At 43.5% G+C, this 19,141-nt stretch overlaps 1 pseudogene; it reads right to left on the bottom strand.

The window, feature by feature from the left end:
• Positions 1-2,609: 2,609 nt before the first annotated feature.
• On the bottom strand, positions 2,610-9,594 carry LOC116554213 (annotated as a pseudogene).
• Between the last annotated feature and the right edge of the window lie 9,547 nt (positions 9,595-19,141).

The raw sequence follows: 19,141 nt of genomic DNA, 5'->3' as shown, positions 1-19,141 counted from the left end.
CAGTCCTGAGGACCTTTCAAATAATGACAGTTTCCTATGTCCTACCCAAGACCAGATTCTCCATCTTAATGCTTTTTAGATTCTATGATGGAAAAAAAAAAATGCAGAAATCAAGTTCTGCTTAGGACCTAGAGACGCCATTACTCTGAGCTACCTCCAACCTTTTGCAGCTCACCAAGGGGGTCTCAAGCTGGAGGGAACTTCTCCCCAAGAGTTCCCCCGGGAGGACTCAGCTGACAATATTAAAGAGAAGAGATTTTTTTAAAGAACATGCAGAGGTGTCTAAAATAGTCGAACTCATGGAAGCAAAGAATAGAATTGTGGTTGCCAGGCACTAGGGGGAGAGAGGAAAAGAGCTGGTATTTAACCAGAATAAAATTTCAGTTATACAAGATGAATAAGTTCTAAAGATGTGCTCTACAACAGTGTGCCTGGAGATAACAATACTATATTGTACACTTAAATATCTGTTAAGAATGTAGATCTCTTGCAAAGTACTCTTGCCACAATAAAATGTTTTTAAAATGAATGGAAGGATAAAAAAAGAACAGAGCATGGAAAAGAAGAGCTGGAAAATTCTCAAAGGTGTGTCTCATGGTTGCAGCCATGCGTCTGTAAATACATCTTGGAAAGAATTCATCCTCAGAAATAATTACACAGAATGACTAATATAGAAAAGAAGTGTTTCATTATATCTGTTTAATAGAGCATCAAAATTCCTCCTTCTGGTACTTTGGCTCCCAGGAAGAAAAAGTGGATGAGGAAGACCCTTTGGGCCTCATCAAAAGAGGCATCGTTAGCAAAGAAGGGGCCAGTCCTGAGAGCCTAAGAGGCTGTGAATGACTCTCTTACCTGCTCTTCTCTCTCTGTCCTACTCCTCATGAGAATGACTTCTCATCATGGAAGGCCTGCAGCAGCATTTGACATACATATCTCATTTAATTCTCACAAAAGTCTTATGAAACAGGCCAGGATTGGGCACACAATTGTCAGCTACCCGAAAATACTAGGAAGAAACAGGTGGCCCCAAGCAAATGGCAACAACTGCCCTTGGTTGAGCAAGATTTCTTGGGAAGCTTATCTGAGGCCCCACCTGTGAGGACAGGCCCACATTTGCCTTGCCTGACATTCTCCCCTTACTGATGTGTTCTGACCTTGTCTTGGCGTGATTTGTCTTTGGTGTTGCTCATGACCATGCCGCCTTCCTCCTGGGAGTTTGATCTGGTCCTGGTTTCTGCTTCTCTTGCCTTAGCTCATACTCAAACCCCGTGAGTAACACCCCACGTGTAACAGTGGTGTGCGGCTCCTGAGGGGTGTTGAAAAGATGGCTTCATTCAACGCCATGAAAATATCCAAGAAAGAATTCAGCAACGGTTATAGAAATTGTGGTAAATCTGCACAATGAAATACTATGCAGCCATTAAAAATAACATCAATTCAGATTTCTGAATGATATAATGAAGCAGAGACAGGGCCAGGTTCATGGGCGTGGGACCTACACAGTCATACAGGGCCCCACACTTGCAAGGGCCCTAGCTTGGTTTAATGTTTCACAGCTACTACCTTGAAATTCTTAATAGTTTTTTAACAAGAGTCATCCACATTTTCACTTCACATTGAGCCCACAAATTATTAGCTAGTCCTGAGCAGAGATGCTTCTCAGTGCCCATTTTCTCCTGTCTTTTAGTAATAGAACCTCCTCCCTTTGCTACAAACATATATCCTGACTAGTGTTTCCAGGCTGGAATTCCTTTCCAGTATTTCTTGAGAATTTGTTATGTTCTACCAACTCTCAAAAGAAAAGTAAGTCAAGAAATTTAGAAAAAGTATTATAAGTATCCTGCAAGAATCAAAGCTTAATGATCAACCTAAAGACATCATTGGTTTGAATCTGTCAATGTCAGATGAAAAGTAAGAGCGGGAAAGGCTGACAGGTGGAGGAGCTTATAAAATAGATAGAACATAAGGAGAGCACATAGGTCAAGAGCTGATCAGTCAGTCTTGCTTGTAGCTGTTGTCCTGTTCTAAGTGTATGTTCTTGACTGATGCTAATGGCAAGTAATTTTTGGAAATAAAATAAACAGTATTAGGTTTATATGTATGTATACTTTATTTAAATACTGCTAGTGATGCTCTAGGAAATAAAAAGTTTGGGAAGCAAAATACACCCTTAATTGGCAATTTCCATGTGTGATCCTGTGTAGTGCTTTAACTTCGTTAGGAGATCTGTCACATTATTTGAATATTACCCAAAAATGTTCACTGGTATTATCCAATGTTTGATTTTTTCCGTCAGGCTATAGTTGTTTATAAATTCACTAAAACTTAATGTTTCTTATTTATTAAACCAATTTCTTTTAGATATCTATAGTAATGACTAAAGAATATAAAGATTGCTAGAAGTCTTTTATTTTCTTTTATTTAGTTTTTATTTTGTAATCATAAAGTTAACTCTGCGATCCAGCTAGACATGGAAGGGGATAAGGTAAATATGGAACCCAAAGGACTGCTCAAAGATTCTAGGATACTGTGAGCAAACAGGGTGGAGGGATGCTCTCCTGAGCTACAGAAGGAATGGCCTGGTGGCTCAGATAAAACAGTCAAATGTATTAGAGTTGTCCACAGTCAGCAGCTGTGATCTTCTTGCTGGTCTTACCATTCCTGGACACAAGGGTTCCAGGGCTTCCACAACACTCATGCCATCTTTCACCTTGCCAAAGGCCACATGCTGGCCATCCATCCTCTCAGTCTTGGCAGTGCAGATGAAAAACTGGGAACCATTTGTGTTGGGTCCAGCATTTACCATGGACAAGATGCCAGGAGCCGTATGCTTCAGAACGAAGTTCTCATCATCAAATTCCTTGCTGTAGAGAGACTTGCCACCAGTGCGATTATGGCACGTGAAGCTGCCACCCTGACGCGTACCCCAGAATAATTCTGTAAAAGCAGGGACACCTTTATCACCAAATCCTTTCTCTCCAGTGTTCAGAGCACAAAAATTTTCTTCCATCTTTAGAACTTCGTCTGCAGGCAGCTCGAAGGAGATGTATCAATAGCAATGTTGAAGAACCTGTGGCGGAGGGGGATTGATCATGGGTGGTGGCAAGGGCCTTTGGGCGGCAGTGATGATGGCAAATGGAAGTCTTTTAAGATAACAGGAGTTTACCTGTATAACAAACCTGTACATATATCCCTGAACCTAAAATCAAAGTTTTGTTTTTTTTAAAAAAAGAATAACTTATGATTTCAGGAATTTCTAAGAATTCCTGCGAATTTCTAAGAATTCCCAGGAATTCCAACTTTTCATTTGGACATCCTGATGTATATCCACTGGGTATTTGGAAATGCCAATTTATGAAATATGACTGCTTAGCTAGAGACTACATTTCTAGCCTCCTTTGCAGGTAACTATAGCTACGTTCTAAGTTTTGGCCGATGAGATATGAGCAGAAGTGAAATGTGTGCCTTCTGGAGTTTATTTTTATGAGAAAGTTGCTTGTCTTCTATTCTTTTTTCCTTTTCTCTCTGGCTTGGAAATGCTGAAAAGTAGGGGACTCATTGGGACCAAGATTCAGGAATTATGTGTTAAAGTAGAGAGGGCTGCTCTTCTAACCTGTTTGCCTTATGACCTTGTGGAATGGAATTGTCTACCTGAGATCGTCATATGATGAGAAATACATTCTATTTTATTTAAACCTCTGTATTTTGTGGTCTGTTTGTTACAGCAGTTTAGCCTATGCTAACACAGATGGGAACATGCTATCTTAAAATGCTACTTGGCAAAGCATACACAATTTCATATTCAACAGAGTATCAATCACTAAAAAACACAAAGCAAATACCTAGGAGAAAATATGTCAAAGTATAACAAAAAGTAAGGGAGAAGCCAAGTTGTATGCTGTTCCAGAAAGAAACAAAATGGTATCACCTAGAGAATCACAAAGCAAATACTTACGCAGCACTGCTTATGTTTTGGGCAAAGGGCTAGAACAGGGAGCAATAATAACATTTTCCTGTTGGTATGGAGTTTATAGTGAAACTAGAAAGGAAGATGTTTGTAAAAAATTACTAGTATGAATGACATAAATAAAGTATTCTGTTTTCAGTAGGTCTTCCTCCAGAGACTGAAATATTGGTGAGATTTGGGGTTTAGGATAATCGTACCTCCTTCAAGGATTGATAATTTCCACCATGCCTAGTAGAAGCTGGTGGTTTCAGCAAGAGGGGGTCCACCCCTTCAGCAAGTTCTTCAAGAGTAACAACAGGCAGAAGAAGCCCGTGGGCTTCCATTTCACCGTCCTGCCTCTCTTCTTCAGAAACCTCAATCCAGCTTCCCTAGCCCTGGGAAAAGAAAACTGAAAAATATCCCAACCCCATTAAGCTCTTTGTGTCAAGGGAGCCCTCCTTATCTGAGAACACCTGGCTGGCTGTTGGGTTGCCATCTTGGGAAAATCGATAGCGTCTATTTAGTTCTGGTTTGGGGGAAAAGCAAAGAAAGCTGAATAAACACATGAGTGGAAATTTGGCACTCGTTTTACACAGTAGCTTTAGTTTTTGTAGCCTTTTTAAAAAGTGAGAAACTCTAGTGTTTTGTTTAGCAGAAGTCATTAAATATTCTGCAAGAGCTGCTTTGAGTCAGCAAGAGGTGGTAAATTTGCTGTTGAGTAATGCTCTGTGTTTACCAAAGACTTTATCCATCTCTTTGTCCATCTACTTGCCTGGCTAACACAGCCAGCCCTGCCAGTCCCTGCGGGGCACTTCTGTCCACATACCTGTCAGACTCCATTTTTCACCAGAGGTTTCATTACATAAAATAGAGGATGAGTGTTCTTAGAGGCACTTTAAACAGCTGAAAATAATGCAGGAGAAGTCAGTGCAATTAACCAAGCCCTTGGCAGGAGGATTTGAATAGTGAAGGAACTTATGTGCCCTAGGCACCGATGTCTTATATTTGCCACATTATCAGGTCACAGTAAAGCATGTCTCAAAGCTGTGTGTCGCGTAGGACAGGAGTGAAATAAACTTTGCCTTGCTGAACTCCCTTCCTCCTCCTTCTCCATAAAGATGACCCAGTCTTGTCGAAGCAGAGCCTGCAGTTGTTTATCCATGATTCATTCTTCCCTTCTTACTTACTAATAGAAGCAGATTTTATTCAGATTGAGAATGCTCCCAGACAAGAGAACATATTCCCTTATGTTCCTTGAAATTAGAAGTGGCCAATGAAATGTTAGTGGAGGTCAATGGAGTCTTCTAGAAAGGGTGTCTTTTTCCCCATTCTCCTTCTTCCTACCTAAAACATGGATGTAATCAATGGAGTCCAGTAGTTATCTTGTTTCCATCAGGCAATCTTGGGGTTGGAATTCATGGATTTAAGACCAAAGAGCAGAAAGGTAAAAGAAGGTTGGGTCCCTGATGACGGTGAAGATGCCACATTTCCCTGTGGATTCTTAACCTCCAAATATTATGTTATATGGTAGAAAAATAAACTTCTAATAATTCAGATGTCTATTACCAGCACCACGTTTAATTTTAACAGATACAACATACACTCAACGTCCTCCTCTCCCACAAGTCCTTCCAAAAGCCCCTAAACATTCAGTCATTGACTGAAGCACTCACTGATCTGCAGACATTTACTTAACTCCCACTAAAGGCCCAGCTCTGTGACTCACATGGGTCATGGAAAATGACCCATGAATACACATGATACCTGACCTTGGGTGCACACTTCCCAATTAGAATGACTTGCTGCCACTCACTGAGGCTTTGAGTTTCTTCTAGAGCTGGCTCCCCAAAGAGGAATTGTGTAAGCGGCTAGAGAGCAGAGAACTTGCCTGTCCATCTTGGTCTCTCCCATGTTCCCTGGCACAACGTCCCTTAGGTGCTCAACGTCTATAGACAGGGGTAGATAAAAGCTGAACCTTCAGCCCAGCTCAGCTTGTTTAAGCAACTACCCATATCTGACAGTCACCACATGGTCACCTAGCCGCAACTCTGATGGTCCCCAGTCATGCTTCAGAGCTCAGGCCCCCATTCCACCCTTCCCACCCTCTTCAGATAAGACACGGAGGAAGACGTGGCTTTTCTCAATTCTGACTCTGTCTGTCCATCCGGGCCTTGCTTCAGGCATGGTCTCATCAGCTTAGTCAGGCCCCGGCACCCTCAGGCAGTGAGCACATTCACCATCCCACCATTTGGCCACATGCATTTAGGCTGAAAAAAATCACCCTGAGGCCAGGCTCAGTGGCTCAAGTCTGTAATCCCAGCACTTCGGGAGGCCGAGGAGGGCAGATCACGTCAGCCCAGGGGTTGGAGACCAGCTTGGGAAACATGGCGAAACTCTGTCTCTACAAAAAATACAAAAATTAGCCAGGTGTGGTAGCAGGCGCCTGTAGTCCCAGCTACTCGGGAGGCTGAGGTGGGAGGATTGTTTGAGCCTGGAAAGTTGAAGGTGCAGTGAGCCAAGATCATGCCACTATACTCTAGCCTGGGTAAAAGAGTGAGACCCTGTCTTAAAAAACAAAACAAAACAAACAAACAAACAAACAAAACAAACAAAAAAAAAAGGTACCAAAAACTCATCTGGTTCTCCCAGGCTGTAGCTAATTGTATCAAATAGCCTAGAGTGGGCTAATCTCTGAAGGTCCAAGTTTTCATCAGAGGAGAAGAGCCACTAGGTCTCTCATGGCACATCCCTGAAGGTCATTTCTGGCAGTGGAATTGTGAGCAAAAAACACCATTTGTCTCTCTTGGGCTCTCTAATGTGCCAGTCCCCAAGCCAGTCACAACCAAGGCAGGCTGTCTGTCAGATTCTTACTCCAACCAGCTTGCAAGGAGGGCATCCATTCCGCTGTCCCAGCCCAGGACATGCTGGAGGACAGCATGGACTTAAACGCCAGCCCTATCCGTTTCCACCTCTCGGGCGCTGGTCAAATTACTTAATCATATTAAACGTCAGTTTTCCTGTCTGTAAAATCGGTATGTAACACATCATTTGTATGGAGCTGTTATAAGGATTCAAGGAGTCAATGCATACAAGTCCTTAGCCCAGTTCCTAGAACAGTGGTGAGCACTCTCTAAATGGCAACTGTCATCATCCGTGTTATTAAAGCCCTGTGTCACCTGTTGTTATAACTGTCTTGTAAGCTGGTGAATATTAAACCTATTGAAAGTTCTGATTTTGATAGAGAATCCCAGCTGGATTTGGGGAGAGCGGATAATTTTGGTAGTGACCTTTTTCACGTATTTTCCCAAACTCTCTATTTTATGTCCCATTTTTCTGTCTAGTGATATCATTTGTCCGTTAGGTCATGAGGAAACAACCAAATTCCAATCCAAACTCTTAATTCTAACATCTTTTCTTGGAAGCATCTTTATCTCTTACCATCCAACTGGGTCAACTTGCTGATGATTTTCTCTTACGAAGTTTACAGTAGAAGCTCAAGTTACCTGCTGGTTTTCTCTCCAGGACGTTCCCATCCACGCACATATCTGAGGTGTGAGGAGACAGGCAGAAACACAAAGACGCACGTGGGAATAAATGTGTAAATGTATTTAGACTTTATTTGGGGAAACTGGGCTTTCAGCACCATCCAAGTTCAACAGAAATGGCTTTGCAGACCAAACACTGGTTAGTCATTGACACCAAAAACCGCTTGCAGTCCAAATTAGACACAACAAATCTGGGAAAGAATTTTTAAAAATCCAAATCTTGCAACCTACTCCTCACCCCAGAATACCTTAGGTATCAGAGGAAGGGAAATATGTATTCCAGGAGGAGGAAGTGCAGGGGTGGGGGGAGGGCTGAGAGAACCCCTGGGGCTCTAGCAGGTGAAAAAATGCATTTGCTATATTTGGGACAGAAAGAGCTAGGAGGGCTTGTGAGTCTGGGCCCTCGTTCCTGCCTCCTCTCTATCCCCACTACGAAAAGCTGTCACAGCTGAGGGTTTGGTCACCTTATACCAATGCTATGGATAATGAGGTGGAAAAACTCAGGGATTGTCTATGAGCCCAGCCTAGGCTGAGCGTGCAGAGAACTGCGAGAGCGGGATTGGAAGATCGGGAAGTGGAGTGGGCAGTCTAAGACCAAAGGCCTTTGGGACGGTGGTGGACCAGAGACTGCAGGCCCAGCAGCAGAAGGGACAACCTCCCCACCCCCTAACACCTAGGGGGCGCTATCTGTGCAACCCAGGCTGGTGGCTCCTATGAGAAATGCAGGCGTGTGTGGCCAGATCTTCAGATGTTTTAAGAAATGCTGTAAAAGCCCCTGATTTAAAAATGTTGGACACTGATTCAACACACTGTACAACAGTGTATACAGGCTGAAGCAAACAAATCTGTTGGCTGGATCCAGCTTGCAGGGCAGCCTGCTTCTAAATTCTGGGTCAGGGAAGACTTTTATCTTACCTCTGAAGCTGGGAGTTTCAGGGGGTAAGTTAAGAGCCGACACGTATACACATTAACTCTTCTGCCCAGATCTTCCTACTGCTAAATTAATCTAGCCTAAGAACTCCTTTACAGCACTGAGAAAAGCGCAGCTCAAAAATCAAAGTACAAACCCAGAGAAAAACCTTCCAGGTAGCAACCTCAAAGATTGAGCTTTACTTTTATTTTTTATGTATTTTGTAATGCCCCAGAACAGTTGGTCATATTAAAATCACAAGTTGTGTAATAGTCACCAAGCCCCCTGTAGCTCCTGACCCCACAGGACAGGCTTGGAAAGGGCAGAGAGATGAGGGTTGTATGTGACACACCCGGAAGGCTGAGGGGGCCCAGTCAGGAGCCAAATTTACTTCTCTCCTCCCCCAGCTCTTAGTTTGAGTCCTGTATCCCCAGGCCACCCCGAGAATTTGGACCACCAGACAATGGCTCGGCTGGACTCTTTGAAGAGCAAGGTTTGGAGGGAGAGGCAATATGTGTGGGCGGGAAGAGTGAGGTCAGAGGCTGCCCCACTGGCAAGGCTGAGGGGAACCCCTGCCCCCAGCAGCTGGCCACAGTGGCACCTCTAAGTCGTTCGCATTGACCCAACATGGACTGTTTATGGGAACAGATGTAAAGGCCAAGGTGCTTTGAGGTGAGGACCAGCATCAGAAGACACACACTGCACACAAATCTCCAATTCCAGGCAAGTGATATAGCAGCACAGCCCAGACTTCTAAAGATTGGCGTCTTTCTCCTCTTCCCTGCACAGTGTGCCTTCACCGTGGCAGCGTCCTGGGGAAAGCGAAGAAGAGGAAGGCAAAAAAGCAACAGAACAATAAAACAAAAGGCCAGGTACAGCTCTCAAGCCTGTGATTAAGCCCTCAAGGGCTGGCTGCTAATCACCACTGTGGGAGAAGTTCTCTCACCCACACCGCCTTGCTTTTCTGTGCAGACACAAACGTCCCTCTCCCCAGAAGCACGTTCCAACCTTTCACTTTGTTCCCTAGAGCTCAGACACTGGTGCTGCTCCGAAAGATCTGGGAGCTGGCAAAGCACTGTGGGTACTGGCATGCAAATGAGGAGCACAACCAAGCATGTCCCACATTGCTTCAGAGGACCTGAATTTTTTATGGCTTGTATATGCTTTTTGATGTTTTCATTGTCTCCCAGCATAACTGATATGCATTCCGATTCTGACAACTAGAAGTTGTGTTGATTTTTTTCTTTTTCTTTTCCTGGAGCTGGTCTTCTCAGCCTTAAAAAGACAAGTTCCGAGGAAAAAAACCCAAAAAACAAAAACAAAAACAAAAATCTACCATAACAAACCGAGGTTACTTTAAGAAGTGAAATATTTTAAGCAATTCAACCGCAGATGCAACCAGGAAAGGAAAACATGTTGATTCTCTTAAATTCCTTGGAGTAAAACAACTCCAGCATGCCTACCTCACTTGAAGGGACAATTTCCAAAAGAAAGAGTAAGGGGGAGAGAGGGATTTTTTTTTTTTAATTCGATGGTGGTTTGTGGTGAAGAGCCTATTTCTATTAGGAAATACGCCCTTCCCATCTGTTTGCACTTGCTTTTAATTAGCTTGGGGACGCTCCTTTGGAAAAAGTGAGAGCCTTATTGGACCCGTCCTCTATACACATGCTCCGAGGACTAAGTTGGTGAACTTTTAAGGGAACCATTTTTATTTTACAGCTATTTTGCCCTTCAAGGATTCAGAATGCATCACCCGTGCCAAATACCTCAGGTTCAGTGGTATTTCTGGTTTGGCTGTGGGGAGGAATTGCTGGACAAATCACAGGAAAGTCATTCCTGAGAGAATCCCGCCAATGTCCGCCCTTCCAACCCCCCTCCCTCTGGTGGCTAAGATCGTTCGGATAACAGGCTGGAGCAGAGAGGGCCTGTCTGGACCTGGACTCGGGATCTTCCAAGCATTCCCATTTCATTCCAGCCTTAACTGCACAAAAACAGTGCAAAGCATGTAAACATGAACACAACCTCGATTATCTATAAAAATCCTAGCAAACCTTGCATTCTTCTCACCATTCTTCTTATCCCAGGTCTTGCAACACATCATTCCGGACTCCGTGTCCCTACTTGATCCAAGTCCAGCATCATTCCTTCCCTTCAGCACCATTCCTGTGCCTCCATTGGCCTCAGGCCACTCACCAAATAAAGGACAGCCTCCCAACTCCTCAGTGTCCTCACTCGCCACCCTGCATGTCCTGGACAATGGAAACCCAGTTGCTCTTTCACGCCTTTCCTTGTGCCTCCCTCCACCATTGCTGAAATTTTCCTATAGCCTGGTGGTGCTTCCAGGTTTTGAGGCCAGATCTGCTGAGTGGTGTCATCAAGGTCAGAACTGCTCTTCTGATAACTTCTCTCCATCCCCAGCTCCTAGTAGCTTGCCTGGCATGCAGTCAGTGTTGCAAGGCATTTCTGAATGAAAGAATGCGACACTTCACTGTTTGCTAAACAGTTGTAGACACTTCGCATCTGCACTAGAGGCCTAAGAGGTGTTATAATTTCCACTTCGCAGACGGTAAAATTGAGGCTCTGAGAGTGTAAAAGACTTGTTCAAAGTCCCCAGCTGTTAAGTAGCATCCTCAGCCCAGTGATCTCCCAGTGACGTGCTGCTTCTCCAGCAGAGATAACTCTTGTCAGCGCTTTTCCATTTTCAAACCACTTCCACAGTTTCTATGACCTCCACAAAGACCCCATAAGATAGATATTAATAGTAACCCTGTTTTACAAATGCAGGATCAAGTAGCAGAAATCCCTGCATTCCATTGCAGTTCTGTTCTCCTTTTTCCAGAACCTTCCTTGGGAGAACACAGCTGCAGTGATTGAAAAGGAGTCTGATTCTACCACAGCATAAGCTACTGGGGATGGGAAGGCGGTCAGTTAGAAACTTGAAGGAGCCATATTAACCTTTACAATGACAAAAGTCTTGAACTGGGCAAGGTGGCACATGTCTGTAATCCCAGCACTCTGGGAGGCTAAAGCGGGTGGATTGCTTGAGCTCAGGAGTCCGAGGCCCGCTGGGGCAACATAGTGAACTCCTGTTTCTACAAAAAGTACACACACAAAAACTAGCCAGGTGTGGTGGTGTGCACCTGCAGTCTCAGCTGCTTGCAGGGCTGAGCTGGGAGGGTTGCTTGAGTCCTGGAGGCTGCAGTGAGCTATGTTCCTGTCACTGCACTCCAGCCTGGAAAACAGAGTGAAACCCTGTTTCAAAAAAAAAAAAAGTCTCTAGTCTCTAGGGGTTTAATTCACCAAACCACTCTTAAGACCACAAGAATTTATAATCTTTCTAAATATACCCAAATGAGTCTCCGGAAGTATCTTAGGTAGTCAGAATCCAGCTCCCTAAAGCACATAAATTCAGTAAAAATAGCAGTCAAATATTTCCACCCTTCTTTTTTTTTTTTTTTTTTTTCTTTTTAAACAATTGAATGTGCTGTAAAGAGAAATGTTGGCAGCCGCCTTCTTAATAACACTGTTTATACTTAACATCTTGGGGTATAAATGGAAGCACAGTAGGCTCACGTACCAGATCTTGGTTTATTTGCTTTAAACCTCAGAGCCAGACAGTCCCGATTTTATACTGACAACAAAAATAAAGAGGGCACAAGTGTTCTCACCTCCCCTTTGGTTCCCAGCTCGGGTGCCCTCTGACATATTCAGTTTTCTCCAAAATGGAGGCATCTGAGAGGTCTCCTGATGAAGAAGGAGAGGGACATCGAGTAAGCTCAGCTTTCCAAGTCATATCAAGGAGGAGCATTTTTTGAGGAAGGCTTTGGTGGTGGCTGCAGTAGGGCCCTAAGAAAACCCAACTGGCAAAATTAGGGTGGACACAAAAAGAAATGATACTCCTAACTTCACATAAAAGTTGTCCAAACTTCCCCCTCCGAACCCCTCCCCAGCCCCTCACATTGTTTAGATTTCAGGCTCTTGAAGAACATGTATTTCTTTTGACATCTAATAATGTCTGTTGACATGCAACATCCCTGCTAGGGCTTTTTATTTTTTTATTAAATGATGTAAGTTCTGTAACTGATACCAGTTGTCATCAAACATCATAAAAGCCAATCATGCCTCAAGTCATCAATATTTATTGTCCCTGGTGGGGGAGAGGCTGTTTTCAGTTTGGGGCAGATGGGTTTAATTTTTAAGAGGAATAGTTAAAGCAGATGCACCTAATATAAAATATCAGACCAGTGAGGATCTGCCAATGTGGTACAATTGAGATGTTCAGGCAGTCGAAAGGTAGATGTAGAAAGAGAAGGAGAGAGGACGTTCCCAGGGAAGAGAAATACAGGAAGTGGAAAAAAGAAGGAAAAAGGTGAGAAAAGGGGTGCATGCTTATTCAAATGCATAGCATCCATGTAGAATAAGGTATTTTCCTGTTGAAAGCTATCAAAATGCCTTGAGTAGATGGAGAAACACCGTATTTCTGGAGTGGCCGACTGAGCATGGTTAAAAAAAAAAGTGAGATAGAGAGAGGAGGTAGAAGACAATATGAAAGAAAATGTGAAAGAGGTCAGGTTTCACATTTTCTTTCATGTGAAAGAAGTGGCTCATGCCTATAATCCCAGCACTTTGGGAGGTCAAGGCAGGCGGATCACTTGAGGTCACAGGAGTTTGAGACCAACCTGGCCAACATGGCAAAACCCTGTGTCTACTAAAAATACAGAAACGAGCTAGGTATGGTGGCACGTGCCTGTAATCCCAGCTACTTCTGCTGAGGCAGGAGAATTGCTTGAACCCGGGAGGTGGAGGTTGCAGTGAGCTGAGATCACACCATTCCACGAAAGAAAGAAAAGGAAATGAGGAAGAATGAGATAAAATGTGAGAGACACTGAAAGAGGGGAAAAAAAGGTGAGAAAAAGAAAATGCAAGAGTAAAATCAAAAGTTAAAGAGAAGGCCAGGTAGAGAGGCTTACGCCTGTAATCCCAGCACCTTGGGAGGCCAAAGCGGGTGGATCATTTGAGGTCAGGAGTTCAAGACCAGCCTGGCCAACGGGGTGAAACCTCATCTCTACTAAAAATGTAAAAATTGGCAGGGCGCGGTGGCTCAAGCCTGTAATCCCAGCACTTTGGGAGGCCGAGGCGGGTGGATCACGAGGTCAAGAGATCGAGACCATCCTGGTCAACATGGTGAAACCCCGTCTCTACTAAAAATACAAAAAATTAGCTGGGCATGGTGGCGCGTGCCTGTAATCCCAGCGACTCAGGAGGCTGAGGCAGGAGAATTGCCTGAACCCGGGAGGCGGAGGTTGCGGTGAGCCGAGATCGCGCCATTGCACTCCAGCCTGGGTAACAAGAGGGAAACTCCGTCTCAAAAAAAAAAAAAAAAAATGTAAAAATTATCCCGGCATGGTGGCGTATGCCTGTAGTCCCAGCTACTCGGGAGGCTGAGGCAGGAGAATCACTTGAGCCTGAGAGGTGGAGGTTGTAGTCAGCTGAGATAGCACCACTACACTCCAGTCTGGGCAACTGAGTGAGACCCTGTCTCAAAAAACAAAGTTAAAGAGGCAGTGAAAAAGAGGAGAGATTTATGGAGAGAATGGTGAAAGAATGAGGGAGTGGAAAGGTGGGGTCAGGAGAGTCAAGTGGGTCTGACACCCCAATGCCAGCAGGGGCCACAGAGCCTGACAGGGGACAGGCCAGCATCCTGGGGGCCCAGTAGGCTTTGGGCACCAAGCAGGGCCAGTCAGAAGTGGGTGAGATTTGTCTGTGGCACCCCCAGCTGCCCTATCTGTGTCCCCTTCCCTTTTAAATGTCCCCATCTTATTTGGCAGGTGATACAATTTGGATGTTTATCCCCTGCCAATCTCATGTTGAAATATGGGGATCATATTTAAAAGAGTGTGGCACCTCCTCTCTCTCTCTCTTACTCTCTCTATTGCCGTGTGACACACCTGCCCCCCTTTGCCTTGTTGAAATATGGGGATCATATTTCAACATGAGATTGGCAGGGGATAGACATCCCAACTGTGGGAGGGATTTCAGTCATGGGGGCACCTCCATCATGGTGCCATCCTGTGAACCCTAATGAGTTCATGTGAGATCTGGTTGTTTAAAAGAGTGTGGTACCTCCACTCTCTCTCTCTCTCTTACTCTCTCTGTTGCCATGTGACACACCTGCCCCCTGTTTGCCTTCCACCATGAGCTTCCTGAGGCCTCTCCAAAAGCAGAGCGGATGCTAGCACCATCCTTGTACAGCCTGCAGAACTGTGAGCCAAATAAACCTCTTTTTTAAAATAAATTACTCAGTCTCAGATATCCCTTTATAGTAACACAAAATGGACTAACACAGCAGGGTTCTGGAGGGCTCTAGAATCTTCTCACACACTGTCCTCTCCAGAAAGCTCTAGACATTGCATTCACACTGAGGTGTAAATGGCTGGTAAGGCTTAATGAGATACTACTGACAGGGCTGAAGATTTTCTTCTTTGATTTTAATTCTAATGACAAATTCTGAGACATCTGTTAGCCAGGTGAGGAAATTTTTGGGGGATGTGAAGCTGGTAGCCAGAGTCTCATCCCATGGACAAATCCATTCTGCCCCTTGAATGTTCTGTTGGGGCACACTGAACAGAGCTGGAGTTCTTTTTGGAGTAATAGATTATGGAAGTGTAACTACACCTTGGACCTGGACGGCCTAGGGGCCCTGAGGCCTCTGCCTGGGACCCCAGACCTGGGCTGCTGGGTAGAGGAGACTAGAAAGTGAGAGATCTGGGGGATGGAGGATGAGAAACCTTGTCATTTGTCCTTGGGGTTCAATGGGACTCTTGCAGAGACCAGGGCCTGGAAGGGGCCAGGAGCAGACTCATTTCTCTGCAGTGTCCCTGAACGCCCAAATTCTGCCCACGCTGGCTTTTGTGTTGACGTCAAAGTCAGAGGGAAGAAAGGAAGAGGGAAGGAAAAACTTTAACAAAGAATGTTTCCAAAAAAGCTCCTGGTGAAAAATAAATAGGTCAAACCTCAAAGCAGCCTAGCAAACTCCTCCTAATGATCCAACCCACTACTTGCATTTTGAAATTACAGGACTTCATATTTATATAACCTGGCCTCTGAGGTGGATAGGGGCAGGAGTCACTCACACAGCGTGGATGAGGATGCTAAGGCGGGAATAGCCCCTACCGAGGGTCCCAGGGCATGTTAAAAGTACCAGAAGAACCAGAATTGAGGATCTCTCATCTGCTTCTTTCCCTCCTTGGCAGACTGAGAAGCAGGGCAGGGGTGTTCATGTTCCCAATGTCCCATGACCCTTCTGTATTCTCCCCATCGTGTGCATTCCCAAGTGGAAAGATAGGGCATTCTACACCCTCCTCTTGAATGTTCCCATCCCCTCCAGACGAGGCCCAGGATCTGAATGCTGCCATGGTCTCTCTTGTTGGCCTGCATTCAGGCAGCCCTGGAGATTACCTAGTAGTTCATGTACAACTCCACCTTGCTTTACTTGAAATGGTCCTGTGCCATTCCTGCCCAAGGGCCCAGCTAGCAATCCTGAGCTCACTGATAGCAGCATGACTATTGACCCTTGTCTGTCGCCAATGGACATTGGGTCCTTGTGTTTTTAGAGAATTGTGACAGTGCTGGCTGCTGGGAAGGCTCCTGCCTCCCCACATCCTCCTGGACACCTGATCTTTTCTTTCTAAATTTTCTAATGTTTACCAACGTCATCTCATTGCTATTTTAATTTGCATTTTTTAAATTACTGATAAAGTTGATTAGTTCTTCATAAGCTTATTAGCCATTTAGTTTCCTCTTCCAGGAAATGCTCATTTCCCTCCATTAGATTTCCTGTCTTTGTCCTGTTAATCTGCAGTGTGTTATATTCTAGAGCCTATTCCTTTGTTGGGTTAGACAGCGTTCATTACCTCCTCCCAATCTGCCACAACACGTTCGTTAACCACAGCTCCAGTGGCCACGTTTGAACAGATATATTTAATTTTGATGTAGTCAAGTTCACCAATTTTTGTCATAGGATTTATGCTTTTGGTGTCTTATTAAAGAAATCCTTACCACCCTTAGGTCAAAAAGATAGTCTTTTTGACACATTCTTCTATTGAATTCATAACATTTTCTTTCACATTTAGGTCTTTCCTGCGTCATTTTTGAATGTGGTTTGATTTAGAGCTACAACTTTATTCAGCTTCATCCAGTGAGCCAGTTACCCCAACAGCGCTACTAAATAATTCAGTTTTTTTCCTCCACTGAATACTGGTGCCTACTTACCATAGACTATGAATCTCTTTCTGAGTTCTTTTCTTTATCCCAGTTGCCTGTATGTCTGTTCCTGCACTAGTATCCCACTATCTTTATTACCACATCTTAGTAATGTCTTGATATGTAACAGGGCAAAGTTTTCTTTCTTTGTTCTTTTATTTTCCAAAATTATCTGAGCTGTTTGTGTAGCTTTATTTTTCTAAAGATCCAGAAATATGAAATTTTATTATAATTGAATACTACTTAAAGAATTAATGTAGGGGGAATTGACATCCCAACACGTACATAAACATGTACTGGGGTTTGGCTGAGTGCAGTGGCTCACGCCTGTAATCCCAGCACTTTGGGAGGCCGAGGCAGGGAGATCAGCTGAGTTCAGGAGTTCAAGACCAGCCTGACCCACGTGGTGAAACCCCGTCTCTACTAAATATAAAAAATTAGCTGGGCATGAGGGCACATACCTATAATCTCAGCTACTTGGGAGGCTGAGGCAGGAGAATCACTTGAATCCAGGAGGTGGAGACCGCAGTGAGCCGAGATTGTGCCATTGCACCCCAGCCAGGGAAACAAGAGCAAAACTCTGTCTCAGAAACAAAACAAACAAACAAAAAAACACGTACTGGGGTTCTACTTATTTAGATCTTATTTTATCTGGATTTTTCTCTGTAAAGACCTTGTGTATTTAATGTTAATTTCTAGATACTGCTGAGGTGGGGATAGGGTGGTCTATTAGGAATTATAATGTAAGTTATATTGTATTTTTCTAGTAGGTTATTGTTGATATAGTGGCCCCCTCCTCTTTTTTGGACTTTTTTGAACATCATCTTTATCAAAACAAAAATTTATAAACAGTAAGATATACTCATTTTAGTTGTAGGATTTAGTCAGTTTTGATAAACATATATACCTACATGATCACCACTACAATAGAAATACAGAACTTTTCCATCACCCCAAAATATACCCTCATGCCCCTTTGTAGTCCATTTCTATTCCTACCACGTACCCAAGGAATCCCCTGATTTACTTTCCATCACTATAGATTAGAATTACCTTTTCTAGAATTTTATTTTCTAATTATTTATTGATAGTATGTGGAAACACAATTCATTATTGTATATTGACCTTGTATTATGAAATATTGTTAAATTGGTACATTAGTTTCAGTAGCTTGTTTAGAGACTTCTCATGATTTTTTATATAGTTCGTCATGTTATTTCCAAATACAGTCTCACTTCTTTCTTTCCAATCCATATGCCTCCTATTTTAAACATTTTTGTCTTACTGCACTGCCTAGGACCACTATTACAGTACTGAACAGACAGGGTGAGAGATGTTTATCTTTGTTTGTTTTCAACCTTAAGGAAGAAATTTTAATCTCTCATTATTAATATGATGTTAGCTGTAGGGTTTTTTCATAGAAGACCGTTATCAGTTTTTAGAAGTTTCTTTCTATTTCTGGTTTATTGAGATTTAGTATCATGAACGAGTATTAAATTTTATCAAATGCCTTTTCTATATCTACTGAGATAATCCTATGAGATTTCTACTTTATTCTAAGATGAATCATGTTTATTTATTTATTTATTTATTTTGAGACGGAGTGTCGCTCTGTCTCCCAGGCTGGAGTGCTGCAGCAGGATCTTGACTCACTGCAACCTCTGCATCCCAGGTTCAAGTGATTTTCCTGCCTCAGCCTCCCAAGTAGCTGGGATTATAGGTGCACGCCACCACGGGCCCAGCTAATTTTTGTATTTTTAGTAGAAACGGGTTTTCGCCACGATGGTTTATTGACTTTTGCATGTTGAACCATCTTGAACTTCTGGGATAAGCCCCACTTGGAAACAATGTATTATCAGTTTTACACATTGTTAAAGTAGATTCGCTAACATTTTGTTAAGCATTTTTGCATCTTTGTTTGTGGAGGATATTGCTTCATGATTTTCTTTTCTTATAATGTCTTTGCTTTGTTTTGATACTCAAGTAATGGCCAGTTTCACCACATGAACTGGGAAGTGTTCTGTCTTACTCTCTTAAGAATTTATTTATGACTGAAGCTTTCTTCTTTAAATATTTGTCAGACTTCACCTGTGAAAACTTTTCTAAGCTGGGACTTCTCTTTGTGGAAAAATTTTTAATTACAAACTTATTTTTCAGACTTTTTTTTTTTTTTTTGAGATGGAGTTTTGCCCTTGTTGCCCAGACTGGATTACAATTGCGCAGTCTCAGCTCACTGCAACCTCCGCCTCCCGGATTCAAGCGATTTTCCTGCCTCAGTCTCTCAAGTAGCTGGGATTACAGGCGCCCACCACCATGCCAGGCTAATTTTTGTATTTTCAGTAGAGACAGGGTTTCGCCATGTTGGACAGGCTGGTCTCAAACTCCTGACCTCAGGTGATCTGCCCACCTCCGGCTCCCAAAGTGCTGGGATTACAGGCATGAGCCACCGCCACCAGCATTACAAATTTATTTTTAAAA

Source organism: Sapajus apella, unplaced genomic scaffold (genome assembly GCF_009761245.1).
Source record: "Sapajus apella isolate SASKATOON/1434 unplaced genomic scaffold, GSC_monkey_1.0 scaffold13, whole genome shotgun sequence".
NCBI lineage: Eukaryota > Metazoa > Chordata > Mammalia > Primates > Cebidae > Sapajus > Sapajus apella.
The sequence above is the reverse complement of the archived record's forward strand: the minus strand, read 5'-3'. Positions and strand labels throughout refer to the sequence as shown.